An 18,104-nucleotide genomic window follows, 5' to 3' on the forward strand; every position below is an offset into this window, starting at 1 on the left:
AAAACTCTAAAAGAAGAGTTTGAGATGAAAGATCTTGGAAAGACTAAGTTTTGTCTCGGCCTGCAGATCGAGCATATAAAAGGTGGGATCTTTATTCATCAAATAACATACACAGAAAGGATCTTGAAAAGATTTTATATGGACAAGTCACATCCATTAAGTACACCAATGATCGTAAGATCTTTGGATGTGAAAAAGGATCAATTCCGCCCTAAAGAAGAGAATGAAGATATCCTTGGTCCTGAAGTACCATATCTTAGTGCCATTGGAGCGCTAATGTATCTTGCTAATAATACGAGACCTGACATATCATTCGCGGTGAATTTACTAGCAAGGTATAGTTCCTCTCCAACCAGAAGACATTGGAGTGGAATCAAACAAATTTTTCGATATCTTCATGGAACGGTTGATATGGGATTGTTTTATCCCTATGGATCCAAGTCACAACTAGTTGGCTATGTAGATGCTGGATACCTGTCTGATCCACATAAAGGGAGATCTCAAATAGGATACATGTTCACATATGGTGGTACAGCTATATCATGGAGGTCCACGAAACAGACGATAGCAGCAACCTCCTTTAATCATGTTGAAATACTGGCGATTCATGAAGCTAGTCGCGAGTGTTTTTGGCTGAGGAGTCTGATTCAATATATTCTGTCATCATGTGGACTGATTGATCATAAAATAGCTCCAACTGTCCTGTTTGAAGATAATACAGCATGCATTGCTCAACTTAAAGGCGGCTACATCAAAGGTGATAGAACAAAGCATATTTCTCCCAAATTCTTCTTCACTCATGATCTTCAAAATCAAGGGACAATTGATATCCAACAGATCCGCTCAAGTGATAATCTGGCAGATTTATTTACAAAGTCGCTCCCAAAATCCTCCTTTGAAAGATTGGTACATGAGATTGGGATGCGCCGATTTCGAGACATTAAATGATGTCGGCATGAGGGGGAGACTGTACTCTTTTTCCCTTGGTCAGGTTTTTTCCCATTGGGTTTTTCTTGACAAGGTTTTTAATGAGGCAGTCTCCGTCACAAAGGATATTGTACTCTTTTTCCTTCACTAAAGTTTTTTTTCCACTAGGTTTTTCTTTAGTAAGGTTTTAACGAGGCAATAATCCTGAATGGTCATCCAATGGGGAGTGTTGTGATAAACACAAAAGATATGGATGCCCATGCAAGTGACTCAGTTTTCATGTTACCAATAGAGAATGAAATTAATATGGGTTGAAAACATTCCTCCCATATGCTTATAAATAGGAGGTTAACCTCCGTTGTTGATACACACAATAAAAACAAATACTCTCTCTTTATGTTGCAATACTTCTCTCACTCTCTTTATACTTCTTTATATTTTATATTTGTTACATCTTCCTTATTTATTTATTTAGTTATTTTATAACATTTGAGATGCTTAGTCCTTAGCTTGTTTGGATTAATGTTTGTAAAAAGGGATTTCAATTGACTTGATTTTATAAAATTAATTTCATCCAAAATTTTAAGTTAACTTGTATCTATATGACTATAGTAGTAATAATATTACATGATTGTTCAAATATATTATTAATTTATTTGATTTTTTTACTAAACTTATGCCAAATATTAAATATTTGTTGTGAAATAAGAAATATATCTTTTATTAAATTTTATTATGCATGATATTTATTAAATGTAACTTCCTAATAATTTTATAAAAAAAATTAGAGAAATTATGTATAGAATAAAAAAAGTTAAACTTCAAAATAATTTTTGAAATTGGCGTGGTACACTAAAATTGTTCTTGAGATTTTAATTACACCAATTATATTCTTGAAATTGACAAAAATGTACCACATTAGTCCCTGACATTTTTTCTATTAATGATGTGATGACATGACTTGATAATTTAAGTTGTTAGTGACACGTGTCACTCTATGATTTGACCACGTGTAATTGTATAATGATGTGTTGATCAGTGACGCATGGTGTACTGATATGGACAGTTGTGCCACGTGTTACAATACTATTTGGCCACGTGTCCGTTTGTGCCACGTGTCGCAACAATATTCATCCACATGTCATTCGCTATATCATCATTATAAATGCACCAAATTAGTCCCTCACTTTGCATTAAATGACTCATTTTAGTCCCTGAAATTAAATGTCGTGCACCAAATTAGTCCCTTTACTAGTTTTTTCTCTTTTTTTCTATAAATTCAAAATTCTCAATATCTTTAAATGTATTAATTTCAATTCTATTTTTTTCACATGTTATTTAAATACAAGAGTTTTTATAAAATATTTTTTCTCTTGTGAGTACCCCTAACTGCCGTCTTAGAGTTGACATGAAGACATTTCAAGCATATCCACTACCATTTCTAACTTCTTTTGTCTAGACTGAAGAGGTCGGAGATAGTAGTGAGAGTGTTTAAAGTGGCTTCAGTCTAGTCCATCTACACACAGCAAAAACATGCATTTCATACGAATCGAAAAAAAAAGTATATTTAATTCTTAATTTCTTGTTAAAAAGACATGTTTTATAATAAAAAAATATGTCTAATCAATCATATAATTTTTTTTTTATAATAAAATATTTATATATTACAAAATTATTATAGAAAAAAATTATATAATTAAAAATAAAATTTTAAATTTTTTTTATAAAAGTACTTGTATTTAAACGATATATAAAAAAATAGAAATTAGTGCATCCAAGATATTAAAAATTTTAAATTTAAAAAAACATGAGAAAAAACTAATAAATGGACTAATTTGGTGCGCGACATTCAATTTTAGGGACTAAAATGAGTCACTTAATGCAAAGTGAGGGACTAATTTGGTGCATCTACAATGATGGCATAATGGATGACACGTGGACAAATACTGCTGCGACACGTGGCACAAACAGACATGTGGCCAAATAGTATTGTGACATGTAGCACAACCATCCACATCAGCATGCCACATGTTAACAGTCAACACATCATCATACCATTACACGTGGCCAAACCATGGAGTGACATGTGTCACTAACAATCCACATCATCAAGCCATGCCATCACGTCGTTAATGAAAAATGAGTCAGGGACTAACGTGGTACATTTTTATCAATCTTAGGTAGCGTTTGGTGGAGAGACAAAGACAGAAAGACTGAGACTGAGAGACTGAGACTAAGAGATAGAGATTGAAATAAATTTCAGTACTCTGTTTGGTACAAAGTGGGAGACAGGAATTGAAACAAGAATAAAACTCTAATTTAATTTGCACAAAGGGTAAAATTAGAATTAATTAATTGAAATGAGCATATTTTAGGTATAAAATGTTATTAAAATTTGAGTCTCTATCTCTAAAAATTTTAGTCTTCTATGTCACTACTTTTTGGAGGTACTAAAATTTTGAAATTTTAGTACTAGTCTCTGAACTAAAAAACATGATACTGAGTCTCAGTTCCGGTCTCTATCTCAATACTTCAAAACAAACACTACCTAAACGTAATTGGTGCAATTACAATGTCAGGAATGATTTTAGTGGACGACACTAATTTTAGAAACCATTTTAAGGTTTAACTTAGAAAAAAAATATAATATAAAATATTTCATGATTTTTGAATAATTCAAATGAAAAGAATGAACTTCTTTTTTTTTTTTCTATCACATTTAGGGACAATTTTTAAGTGAGTCAATTTTATATCTAATTTTAAAATACTTAAAATATCACCTCTAATTAGAATAGAAGCCCAAAAACAAAAACAAAAAAAAAATCAATTATACTTCATGTATATAAAAAATCAGCCATTAATTCATTTATCTATATAAAATACATATTAAAACGATTGCGTCGAATTTAGGTGAATGACTATTAGGAATTTATATAATTATTATTTATCCAAAAGAATAATAATAGAAATTTGTTATGACAAAAGTACTTATAATAGAATAGAAACTACTATCTTTATATAATACTAGTTAAAAGTGTAATTACAAAAAGATCATATATAAAATATAGTATAAACAAAAAAGGGAGGGAAAAAATTAATGTTTCAATGACAAAATGGTAATATAAGTTATATGAAGCTTGAATGTTGAGTCCCCAATCAAGAAGCAATAAGTTATCGCTTCAAAAACTGGGATTATGAGCCAAATCAATTTTCCAGAAAGACAACAAAACATCTTTGCACAATCCTGCTCAATTCTCTTTAAATATTAATTATTAAATAAAGTAAAATGTATAATAATTAATAATTTAAAATCTCAAAAAGGTCAATTCTCTTTGCAATTTGCACTTTGTGTAGTTTCTTGATGAATTCATACTCAAAATTGATTATCGACTAAGAACCAATTTACGAAGAATACACATTTTTTTACTTTTTCTAGATTATTTTTCTATAATATTTTTTTTTTTTGACAAAAAGTTACCATTATATATATATATATATATATATATATATATATATATATATATATATATATATATATATATATATATATATATATATTGACATAATCAATTTCATAAGAAACCAATTTTATAATTTGCAATCCCGCTAACAAGCGGTATGGTATAACTAACTGTACTCAATTAGTAATTTTTTAATTTTTTAGAAAATATTAATTTAAATTATCATAAAAAATATTTACATTTTAATAAAAAATCCAAAATTTTTAAAAGTATTTAAAATTAAACAATAACAAACTTTCAAAATTATTTTAAAAATTCCTACTAAAAAGAAACATTCAAAACGTAATAAAAAGAAATATCCAAACCTATTAAAAATGAGATATCCAAAATTTTTTAAAAATCTCTTTAGAGAGAACGTCAATTCAAATGATCATGAGAAATATTCAAAACCTAATAATAACAAACATCTAAAATTATTGTAAAATTATTTTAAAATTTATAAAATCATTTTTAAAATTTTAAATTTATTTTAAAACTTTTAATATAAAAAAACATCTAAAACGTAACAAAAAAAATTCAAAATCTAACAAAATTGAGATATCCGAAATCATTTTAAAAATTCTTAAACTTAACCAAACGAATCATCCAAAAAATATAAAAAAAAAGAACAACCTAAAAATTAAGGAAAAAACATCTAAAACTATTAAAAAAATCATCCAAACCCCAAAAAAAAGAAACACCTAAAATATAAGAAAAAAATCCAAAAATTTAAGAGTAAAAGCGCCTAAAACTAATAAAAAATTATCCAATACTAAAAATTCTTAGAATTTTTTATCCCCAGGATCATGTATATTAAATTCTTATGAAAAAAATACTTGAATGCAGAAGCGTACCTGAATTCATGTGTATGATTAGAAGTTAGTTTTTTTATTTTCCTCAATCAAACCCTTTTGTATCTCAAATAGGGCTGAATTGCAACTCCTTTAATGAAGAAAGGATTGCCAAAGCGACTTTGATATGTTGGGGGACCAAAACACTGAACTCAGGGACGGATCCAAGAATTTAGTAGAGGAGAGAATAAAAATTAAAATATTATATAATCAAATATATTATTATATATTTATTAATATATATAATCATAATTAATATTTTTTATTAAAAAAATTTTAATAAGTGCTTGTTATATAAAAAAAATTTATCTTAGTTCTTATAATTTTTTTTTATTTTGGATTTGATAAAATATAAAAGTTATCTACTTTTTATTAGTTTATTTTGTTGAGTATTATTGTGATAGTAAATTATATTTTTATATATTTGGCCAAGTATAAAATTTTTTTTGACCAATCTGTACTCGCATAAACTACGCACACATAAATTCATTTAGTGCAGTTTACCAAATATTCTTAACAAAATTTTGTCAAATAATAAGCCTAAATAATAAGTACTGATTTATTCTTAACTAGTTACCAAAGCATATATTTACCATTAATATGTATATGTAATTCTATCAAATAGACTTTTTTTCTGACCAATATTCACATGAATTATATATTACTATATTTTTTATGTTCTAAAATAAATTAATTTTTATAAAAGAGACTACTTTGGTAGCATAATGTTCAACCAATTTATTTTAAAATTAAATTTTATAAAATATATGGATATAATATGATTAAAATTATTACTAATTTTTTTATGTAACAAATCTAAAATGCTTACACAGCACAAAAAATAAAATAATAAGTCATAATATATAACAATCATATAATATTATGAGTTTTTATTATTAATCAATTGTTAATTTTTTTGTTTAAAACAAAAAATTAAATCCACAGCTAAAATATTCAAATAAAAAAAAGTCATAACAATGCTCTTATATAACAAAAAAAAATCATGAACTAATAATATTTATGCTATTATGGCTATAATAAATTTATTTATTTACTTTAACGTAACTATAACTGAATCCATATTCATATATATAAGGGACATTTAATATATTTTATACAGATTAAAAAGAACATATAATTTAAATCTTTATATCATATAAAAAAAACTTAATTCATGATATTTTAAAAAAATAAAATAAAATTAATGTCATTCTTTATGATACTACCAAAATCAATATTGCACAAGATAATATAAAAATACATACTAATTTTTAACAAAGGTATACTGCATATATCTAAAAGTCTTTTATATGATAAAAAATTTACCACACATATTATAAATATTAAAATGGATAAATAAATCATATATACATATTATTGATATCCTGATATCTTGTATCTTTTATTTAGATGGAATTATTCGTCATTCTCAATACATTATTATAGTTGATTCATACTAATAAATTTTATCCAAAAGATAATGAGAATGAATGGTTCATAAACTTAAAATTCACAATATCAAACATTAATTAAGATAAATCGAATATCTCTCAATGATTCAATTATAAATAACTCTGATACTATTTGTTAAAAATTTTTTAAAATTTTTTAATATCAAGACCATCTATATTAAACTATTGAGAAGGATACACTTGAATAATACAAAAGCGTACTTGAATTCATGATCATGATTAATAAGAGTTTATTTTTTTTATCTTTCTCAACCAAAGCCTTCTGTATCCCCAATAGGATTGAATCGCAACTTCTCTAATGGAGAAAGGACTGCGGATGCGACTTTGATACGTTGGAGACCAAAATCCTAAAGTCACTATTTATATTTAAGTGTGGCACCCATTAAACTCTATGGTAATGCTAGAAAAAAAAAACACAGCCAGAACTTGCCTTATTTAACATTCATTAATTGTCGCAACAATTAATGAAAGCTAAATAAGGCAAGTCATAGCTGTTTTTAGCTAATTTTCTTTGGTTACCAAACATTTCCGAAACTTTAAAACTCAAATAAAATAATATCTTTGGTTTTATTCTCATTTAATTCCAAATCAAAAATAATAATAACTTATTCCATTAGCGTTATAAATGAGATCACCTATATAAGTCATATAATATGAAATAGCCGCTAATGTGATTAAGATCAATTATATATTGTCCATAAATAGATTAAGAAATGAGTGAACTACCAATCCGGCCCTTGTCTATTTTCAAGAATGACAACGCGACCTCTCAAAATAAAATTGATCTACTTTGGTCTCTGTCCCCAATTTTCGTCACACAAAGCGATCCCCATGCGTTTTTCTCCGGCGGAACTTGACGAAAAACGCTGAGCTGGCTCGTTCGGTGCGTGACCTGTCATATGAGCTGGATGACATCTTCATTCAGTGCTGAGATGGACAAGTAGAAATGGATAAGGACTAATTTGAGTAGGAAGCGACGCTTCAGTTGCTTTTAAAACGATGTGCTTCTATAAAATTCCTTCCTCTACCCTTCACATTTATAAGAAAACACTACTAGAGCCATGAGCAGCAGCAACGAACCACCGTCGAGTTCCATTGATGAGAGTCAAAGAGAAGTTTTTAAAGATGAAGGCAGAAGTCCTCTAAGCGTATCTGCAGGAAGTGTTGCTGCGCCAAAAAAGAAGTTCATTGCTCCACGATGCCGGTGTGGGACGCATGCTATTTTATTTCTTTCTTCAACAAAACTGAACTCTAATCGGTTATTTTTTGGATGTCCACACTTCAAGGTAATCTGAAATTTAATTTAAGTTTCCTTGATTTTAACTTGCTGTGACATCTTCTAAGCCGTGGGTATATTCTACAGAGCTCAATACCGCATTACAAATTTTTTGCGTGGTTGGATGATTATGTTGCATCGTTTGAAGAGTTTCCCAGAAATTCTCCTAATATAAAGGGTTGGACGCGAGATCAAAGTCAGATATCTGATGCTGCTGGTGTTGATGCTGGAAAACTCAGGGAACTAGCTGCTAGAGTTACTGGGTTAGAATTGGAAGCTGAAAATTGTAATGCCAATAGTGGTACTAGTGGCGTTAGTGTTAAAGCTTTGGTTATTGCTTTTATATTTGGAATTGTTGTAACACCCTAACTACCAAAGCTCACGCTTCCGGCTGCGCAACTCTAATAGCTCGGACATTACGACGACACTTATACTATTTAATACTAAAATATGAGCCTGTTTAAAACTTTTTACAACAATATCGTTCCCAAGATACTCCATTCGATAACGTACATCCATAGATATCATACAACTTATAATAAACTCGTAAAGAGTACATCCATGTATATACATACATACATATATATATATATATATATATATATATATATATATATATATATATATATATACAAACATTAACCAATACAATTCCTATCCCTCTTATAGATTATATCAAGATAAAAGCGAGGGTACAATAAATAATAACTAATACCATACAAAGCATCACAACAATAGCTAAATAAATTCTTCGTAACTTCTGCGCCCATATCCTGAAAGGGGAAAAATATAGGGGGTGAGAACATCATCCTCGAAAGGGTTCTCAGTAGAGGGTTTTTGGGAATTACTGTAATAGGATACATGAAGATAAACCGTACCAGTGATTATTAACCATCTTATGCCTCTTTTCAAAAACAACAGTTTACAATAAAAGTAAAGTCAGAAATCTTTTCTGAAAGAGGAACCGTTCAATTCTCAAAACATCAAAGCATTTCAAAAAGGTTTATCTATACTGAACCAAAATAACCTTTCATATCTTATTCCAAACCAGAACCACAAAACCGAAATCAACCATCGGTCCATCTCATTCAACCACGGCCCTAGGCCCAAACAATCCAACCACAACCAATCCACCACAATCCAACATAGTTCCAGAAGCAAACACAAGTAGGAAGATGCAAACACAAACAAACAGTTATTGCAAGTAGAACAATTAGCAGTTAATCACATAGGCAAACCAAGTACAATATGCATACCCAAACAATGTCACATAGATGCATATGATGCATGCCTGTCCCTAGTGGCTGATGATATCATCTGTCGGTTATATAGCCAACCCGACACGTCCTGGTAGCTAACCATGGACAGAAACACCCATCGCGGAGCAAGTAAGTTTGAGCTACAACCCTCTTGCTACTACCCGCTCAACCCAGAGCCAGTGGAATAACCACTACTGCGGCTACTACCCAGGCGGGTGTTTAACAGCTCAACCTGGAGCGAGTGGAATCACCACTACTACCGCTACTACCCAGGCGTCACAGTCTCTAACCTGGAGCAAGTGGGACGAACCACAACCCTTGCTACTACCCAGGTATCACAGTCTCTGACCCGGAGCAAGTGGGACAAACCACAACCTTTGCTACTACCCAGGTATCACAGTCTCTGACCCGGAGCAAGTGGGACAAACCACAACCCTTGCTACTACCCAGGTATCACAGTCTCTGACCCGGAGCAAGTGGGACAAACCACAACCCTTGCTACTACCCAGGTATCTCAAGCTTATATTCATTCAGTTCCAACCATGGATCAACATCCATCTCAGCCATCCGGCTTAAATTCATAATTCATAGTCAGCCATACGGCCCACAACTCATTCGGCAATCAGCCATAAAACAATATCATACACAACTATTCCGGCTCACGGTTCAATCCTGAACCAGCCAATATTCATAATCATACACAGCCTTTCCGGCCCATAACAAAACAGCACTTCCACCGTTCAACATCATTAAATTCATAAATCGGCATTTAAGCCATAAATCACTTTTTCTCAAATCATTTCACTTTGAAATCAAGTTTCAACTCTTTTCAGCCTTGGCTTTAAAGATCTCATTTCTCAAATCATCTCAGGCTCATAAGCCAAATTTTCTAAAAGTGAGTTCCCTTTTTAAACAAAGCCACCCTCTGCATTCTCTTTCCAAAACTTCCAAAACCATGAAAGTTAAGGCTTTATTTCAAAGCATTCAAAATCACCCATCCAACAATGGGATTTTATAACAAAAGTTTCTCGGCAGAGTCCCAAGTCTCTAGGGAAGGTCAACCTATATCAATTTCTTAAAATTCATTGAAACTCTTAAAATCATAGATTCTCGGTTCAAGTAAATAAAACTGAATTTACTATAAAACCGGCCATACAAAATCACAAGTTCCAACCCGGTCCAAAAATCAACTCATTTGAAATGGAACCGGTTCATTTGAATCAAACCACTTTCAGGTTTCTTTTTAGAACCCATTTTTCTAACTCTTCCAAAATGCCTCAAACTTGATTAATCAATCAAAAGTCTAGATTCCTTTGAAATCACTAAAAACTCCTTTTTATATTAAAATCAATATTAGAGCATCATCCTTTCCTTCAGTGATTCAAACGGTAAAAATAGTTCAGTTCTAAATAAGCCGAACTCAACGTATAAGGTTCATTAAATAAATTAAGCTTGAAAACATAAATATCCTCTTAATAAATCAAATAATACAATTTCTCAAATCTAACCCTTTTTAAATAACTTTTCAAACAAGACTAGGATTTTGCAGAAATTTTGGCAGCACCTCCCCTAAAACTTGAACTTTTGCCACCCGGTTCGGGTCCCAACTAAACCATTTCTCATTCCTTTTCAACAGCTCAAAACCAGAAATCAATTTAAAGCAAGCTAAATCCAACAATCGCCTCAGTGGCGTATCTCAAGGATACCATTTCAAAATCAACTCAATATCAATCGATATAACTCATTTCCAAAGCTTTAAAGAAACGGTTCAATAACAAATCATTTGTCCAAAACCAAATCAATTAAAATAAACCAGGCTGAATTCAAAAGTGCATTCGACTTTTCACATCATTGAAATAATTGACTCAATTCAAACCAATCCTCAACGGTTTAAACTCATATTTCAAATCTTTAAAGAATCAACTTCAAAACATTATATTTCACAAAGCCGCACAACAACTCAGCCAAACCAACATCCATAATCATTCAAGTCAATCAAATAATACATAAGGCAGATACAATCACCAAATACACAATATCTCACATCAGTATCCATATGTAATAATTCCAATACACAAAACATAATTTTTTGGAAAGCGCCCCTACCTCAAAACACAAATTCCATAACCCAAACGCCTCATCAAGTCCTTTCCGCCTCAACCCGAAATCAACAATCGAAATCCCGGCAGCCAAAGCCTCGGTTCCAAGCCACTTTCGCAACAGTCTCAACAACTCTAATCGCAACATACAACAACCGAAACTCAATCGTATAGTAATTAACGTCACAAACCTCAGCGTAAGATGACAGAACAGTAACTAAAGGGCTTTCAAATCGAAACGCTTACCGAACCGAAGGAGGAACGGTTGAACCGAAACAGCGGCGGTCTCCGAATCGGTTCGGCGGCAGCCCAGCCGCAGCTCCGCCAATAATTCTCGACTGACGGCGGCGGCCCGAATTTATGATAATAGCAACTGTACAACCACGCAGTATCAACAATCTTCCCAGAATTTCAAAAGAACAGAAACCTCAATTAAAAGTCTTACCAGCAGAATTTTCCGGCGACGGCAGCAGGGGCATTTCTGGCGGCAGAAGCTTACTGGCGCAACCCCACGAGCGACGGGAGGGCTCCCAACAGCAGCTGGGCGCGGCGGCAGGGACAGCTCCGCGATGGTCCGGCGGGCTCTCTCTCTCTTCCTCGCGACAACACCAGCGACGTTGGCAGCGTGCAGACCGGCGACTGGGTGGCGCGACTCTTTCCCCCCATCGCGGTCCCCTCCCTCGTCTCCGATCTGTTCTGCGGCGGCGCGACTGGGACTGGGCGCGGCTCCACCGACCTCGCTTCTTCTCCTTCTGAGGCGTCCATGGCTCGCGCCCCCGCGGTGACAGGCAGATCGACGAGGAGGCGCGGCGGCGTGACACTGACGGAATGAGCTCGATGGCGAGGACACGGTGGCGCGGCGGCACGATGCGGTGAGGGCGACGCGACTGCACGGCGTGAAACGCGACCCTCTTCACTTTCAAATTCTGATCTCCCTCTCCTTCGACGTTGGTGGCGAACGGCGAGCAGCAGGGCGGCGACGACGAGGCCCACCGCTGCTGGCTCGCCTCTCCCTCTCCTCTTCCCCTGGCACGCGACTCTGACTCCCTCTCCCTTTTCTGTTTTTCTGTTTTCCTTCTCTATTGCAGCGTTGCTGCTGCTGATTGTTGGGGGAGGGTTTTGGTGGCTGTAGGGTTAGAGGAAATGGGTAACCGGGTTGGGGTTTTTAGGGTTAGGGGTAGTTTAGGTAAATTCACTTAAAAGTAGGGATAATATAGTAATTGAAACTCAATTAAATCCAACACTAATTATATATAGAAAATACTATTTGTTCATCACTTTCACACTTTATTTTCAATAAAATGTCCAAATCCAAAATTTAGAAATAATATAATTAATTTCTCTATTTTCCAAAATAGCAATATCAATATATTAAAATATTGATTATTTAGTCCATATCATATAAAATCCTTATTATTTCATAACTATCAACTTCATAATTTAAATATAGAAAATAACCCAATACTTATAAAATTGGATAATAATTACAACTTATCTCAAATCCAAATAAATCAAAACTTGCCTTAATTATCTTTAACAAAATAATCTATGAAATTAAGGCTATAAATAACTATATGATTTGAGACTTGATAATAAAAAGACTTTTCAAAGGTTCTGGGTCTTTGACAAACCCCGTTTTGACGGTTTATCTTGTATTGATTTTAGGGGATTTTATAACCTTTTACCTTCATTTATCCATTGAATTAGCATGGTTTTGTGATTGTCTCCTTATTTGTGCTTAGATGTGAAAACATGCTTTTTAAGACTTAAAATAGCTAAATCTAATTCTCCTTGATTCCATTAGATGCCTTGATATGTTTGTTAGTGATTTCAGATTGAAAAGGCTAGGGATGGATCAAAGGAGTGAAGAGGGAAAGCATGCAAAGTGGAGAATTCATGAAAAGTCAAAGAAGTTGAACTCACCCATGGACGCGCGCGCGCACCTGGCGCTTGCGCGCACCTGCGAATTACCCCATGGACGCGTACGCGTGCTGTGCGCGTACGCGTCGGTGTTGGTTTATGATTTTTTAATGAAAATGTGGCCAACAAATTCTGAGGGGTTGTGGGGCCCAATCCCAACCAACTTTGGCGCCAAAGATGCTATTTAAAGCCAAGGATTGAAGAGCAAAGGGGATTCCAACTCATTCCATTCATTACACACTCATTAGGATTAGTTTAGAGTTAGTTTCTAGAGAGAGAAGCTCTCTCTTCTCTCTAGAATTAGAATTAGGATTAGGTTTAGTTCTTAGATCTAGGTTTTACTCTTTGCTTTCTTCTACTTCTACCTTTCAATTCTTTGTTGTTAGATTCATTCTTCTTCTACTCTTTTGTTGTAATTTCCTTTATGTTGTTCTTACATTTTGTTGTAGATCTAGTATTGTTCCCTCTACATTCTTCCAATTCAATAAGAGGTAATTCATAATAAATGTGTCTTTTTTGCCCTTCCATTGTTGATCTCTTGTTTTTGTAGTTATAGATTCCTTTAATTCTTGCATTTAATAATGTTTACTTCTATTGCACTCTATGTGTTTGTTAAAATGTCTCTTTTAGTTTTAGTGTAGATTTTGTTCCTCTTGGCCTAGGTGGAGTAATTAGTGACACTTGAGTTATCTAATTCCTTTGTTGATTGATAATTGGAGAGATTGCTAATTGGTTTGGAGTGCACTAAAGCTAGTCTTTCCTTGGGAGTTGGCTAGAACTTGTGGCTCAAGTCAATTCATCCACTTGACTTTCCTTTATCTAGTAAGGGTTAACTAAGTGGTAGCAATGAACAATTCTCATCACAATTGAGAAGGATAACTAGGATAGGACTTCTAGTTCTCACACCTTACCAAGAGCCTTTTATAGTTGTTAGTTTATTTTCATTGCCATTTACTTTTATGCTTCATATCAAAACCCCATAATAACTCACAACCAATAACAAGACACTTTATTGTAATTCCTAGGGAGAACGACCCGAGGTTTGAATACTTCGGTTATTAATTTTAGGGGTTTGTTACTTGTGACAAACAATCTTTTGTATGAAAGGATTATTGTTGGTTTAGAAACTATACTTGCAACGAGAATTCATTTGTAAATTCTAAACCGTCAAAAATCCAATCATCAAAATGGCGCCGTTGCCGGGGAATTGCAATGGTGTTGTGTTATTGGTTATTGTATATATGTGAATATTGTAAATATGTTTGCTTTTTGCTTCTTTGTTAGTTTTTAGTTTGTTCTCTTTATTTGTTACTATTTTTTGTTTTTGCCCTCTCTTGCTATCATGAATTCTCATTTTGGCTATGAGTGTGATTACAACAATGTTGTAGGTGATGAGAACTTCAATGAAGAGATGCATCAAGGATGGGACAATCAAAGGTGGGAGGAGCCATATACATATGATCAATCTTCATGGCAACAACCTCCACCAATGCACTATGAAGAAGAGCCATTTTTTGATGCATATCAATCAAATGGCTATGGTGAATCACCTTGTGACTTTCAAGAACCACCACCATATGCCTATGAACCATATCCTCAACATAACTCTCAACCATACTCACAAGCCTCTTTTCACCAACTACCTTCATATGACCCTAATCCATATCCATCCTACCAACAACCATGTGAGCCATATGAACCACACATAGAGCTACCACCACCCCAACATCAATATTTTCAAGAGCCACCCCCTCCACATTATTACCAAGATGAACCACCTCCAATATATGAAAATCTTCAACCACAAGATGAATACTACTTTCCACCACAACCTCCCATGGAAGAATACTCATATCCATTGATCCAAGAGCCACATGATCCTAATCACATTATCCAAGAGGAACAAGAGTTAAGGGATCATCTCAAGGAAGCATTGGATCAATTTCAAGCAACCATGGAGTGTGTTGTGCAACAAGTGGAAAGAATGGAGAATATTGAACCACCACAACTCTACCAAGAAGAACCACCTTCCTACTATGAACCCTTCCTCCAAAATGATGAATCATTCCAACCATCCCAATCTCTAATGGATGAAACCCTTGGTGTTCTTGTTCAAGGGCAAGAAGAGATGAAAAGGGATGTGCAAAATTTCATGGCCGCCTTGGATGCGGTAACAAATCAATTAGCCTCCCAATGCTTGAACACTCAAGGAACTCCCATGGCTACATGTGGAGAATCGAATGAAGAACATAGCATGAAGGAGAGATTGGAAACTCCGGTGGGAAATGAAGGAAGTTGCTTTGTATTGGAACAATTGGAGGAAGCTTTAATTGTTGAAGACAAGGAAGAAGTGGTAGAAGACTTAGGAGATGTGGAGCCTCCATGGGAACATAGAGTTGAAGAAAACCCCTCCAAGATGATTGAAATTGATGCTAGGGAGGAAAGTGCACACCTTCCAAGGCATATTCCATATGAAGACTTGGATGGGATAGAGAAAGAATTGAGTTCCCTTGGTGATGAAGGTCAAGCATCAAGTCCTAGTGGTGGAGAATCCTTTGAACTTGAAGAACCTTCTCCCGGTGCATTTGAAAATGTTGTGGAGGTAAACTTCTTCCACCCTCCCAATTATAGTTTGATCAAGGGAAAAGACTTAGATAGTAGTAATGAACAAAGGATTGAATTAGAGAAATCTTGTGAAGAGGTGGAAGTCCTTAGAAATAGAAGGATGGGAGTGGAATACGCTTTATCGAGATCTTTGGAAGCATCTTTGCCTAGGTTGCCATCTACTCCTTCACTTGAGTGGGTAAAATTCATTTCTATTAGCTTTATTGTCCCACTTGAGTATGGCTTGCTTGAAACGGATGGTCAACTTAGGATGCTTTGTGGGATGAAGCGTAAGCGAAAGATGTTTCGTAGTTGGCGTTGCAAATCAAGGCTCATTATGGTCGATGCATCAAACATGAGATATAAAGGATGGAGTAGTGCTCAAATAGATGGGTCTAGAAGGATTGTTGGGCACTTTATAGAGAATTCACCTTACTCACCACCCGGTTGGACTAATAATGATGATCAACCTCAAGACGGGTGTGAAAACAAAGTGTGGGACCCCGGATCACAAGAAGAGGATCAACTTTGGGAGCCCCAAGCTTGTGAAGAACTCCATCAACACTTTTCAATCCATGAGAAATCTTGGGGCACAATGGAGAACCAAGCATTGGTGGGAGTTCCAAGATGAATACAAGCACAAGCCACCTTGATAAGAAGCTCCCCATAAGTCCAACTTAAGGACAATAAATAAAAGTGCTAGGTGGGAGACACCCCACCATGGTAAACTCTTTCCATACTCTTTTAGTTTGTTAATAAGTGAATTGAGTTGCCATTGTAGGTAGATTCTCATTTTCATTTTTATCTTTTGTAAATATTGGTAGAATTAGCTTAATTTCTTGTTTTTGTTGTTTTATTGAGTTTAGTTAGTAGTATAGTATGTTGAATAAGGTTTTAGGGTGTTTTGGTAGCTGTTTGGAGGATTGAAAGGCTTGGATTGGTGCAAAAACATAGCAAAAAAATTTTTGAAAAACAGAACACCACCCACGCGTTCGCGCACATGACGCGTACGCGCACCTGAGCATTTTTTCGACCATCCACGCGGACGCGTACTGTACGCGTACGCGTGGATGCAAAATTTCACCTCCGGCCAAAAACCCGAGAGTTGTGCCAGACTTGGGCCGACATTATGCCTCCGGCCTAACTCAACGCACGCGTGCGCGCACCTGGCGCGTACGCGTCCTTCGACCAATATGCACATCGACGCGTAGGCGTGCATGACGCGCACGCGTCGGTAAAAAAAAAAAAAAAAGAGTTTTTTTTTTCTCATCTTCCATTTTCTTTTGCTTATCACATTCGCATACTTGTACTCTTCCCATTTTCATTTAGTTTTTGTAGCATGTTTTCAGTTTTTTTCTAAGTGTCATTTCAATAATGGTGTTGGATTCTTACACTCAATTGTTGAGAAATTCTTGCATTATTTTGGTGCTTCTTGACTTGTTTGATATTGTTGGGTGATGAACCTTTTAAATCAATGCTTCATCTTGTATGACTCTTATGTCTTTGTGCATTGATATGACCTCATATTGTCTTTCATGACCCACTTCTTCTTATGTGAACTTGATGTGCCATCATGCTCTTCATGCTTTACCCTTACTCTTGCATCAAGTATTAGTTAATATGCCATTAGCTTATATTGTTTTCTCACCTACATGCGTAGCTAACATGTAGTGAGACCCTTACTCTTATTTGGCATTAACCCCCGCCTATGTTCTATTTGCTTTGATATCTTTGTCATAGGCTTAATATTCCTTTCCTTTTCTATCCTTTTAGGTTGGCCACCAAGGAGGGAGAAGGGAAAAGCTTTTAAATGGGGCAACAAACAAGTCATCCGCACAACCTTTTGAAGGAGCTCATCAATTGTAGCAACCCGTCCACCCTGCTCTTCTTTGTATGCACCGAGGACGGTGCAAACTTTTAAGTGTGGGGAGGTCGTCCGACCGTTCGGCGATCTTGGGTGACAAATTTCTAATCCCAACACTTTTGCATTTCATTCTAGGATTTTATGGTTTTTACTTGCATTTTCTTATTTTTGCATACATATACACAATAAGCTTAGTCAAAATAATGAATTTTTCAAGATTTCTATCTATAGGGCACCTTAATTGATTTGAGTGAAAACTTTTCATAGAACTTGCTTGAATTTTATATATTGTGGATCATATTTTTGAGCTAAGAACACAAGCAAGTGAGATT

This window comes from Arachis stenosperma, chromosome 2, assembly GCF_014773155.1.
Source record: "Arachis stenosperma cultivar V10309 chromosome 2, arast.V10309.gnm1.PFL2, whole genome shotgun sequence".
Taxonomy (NCBI): Eukaryota; Viridiplantae; Streptophyta; class Magnoliopsida; order Fabales; family Fabaceae; genus Arachis; species Arachis stenosperma.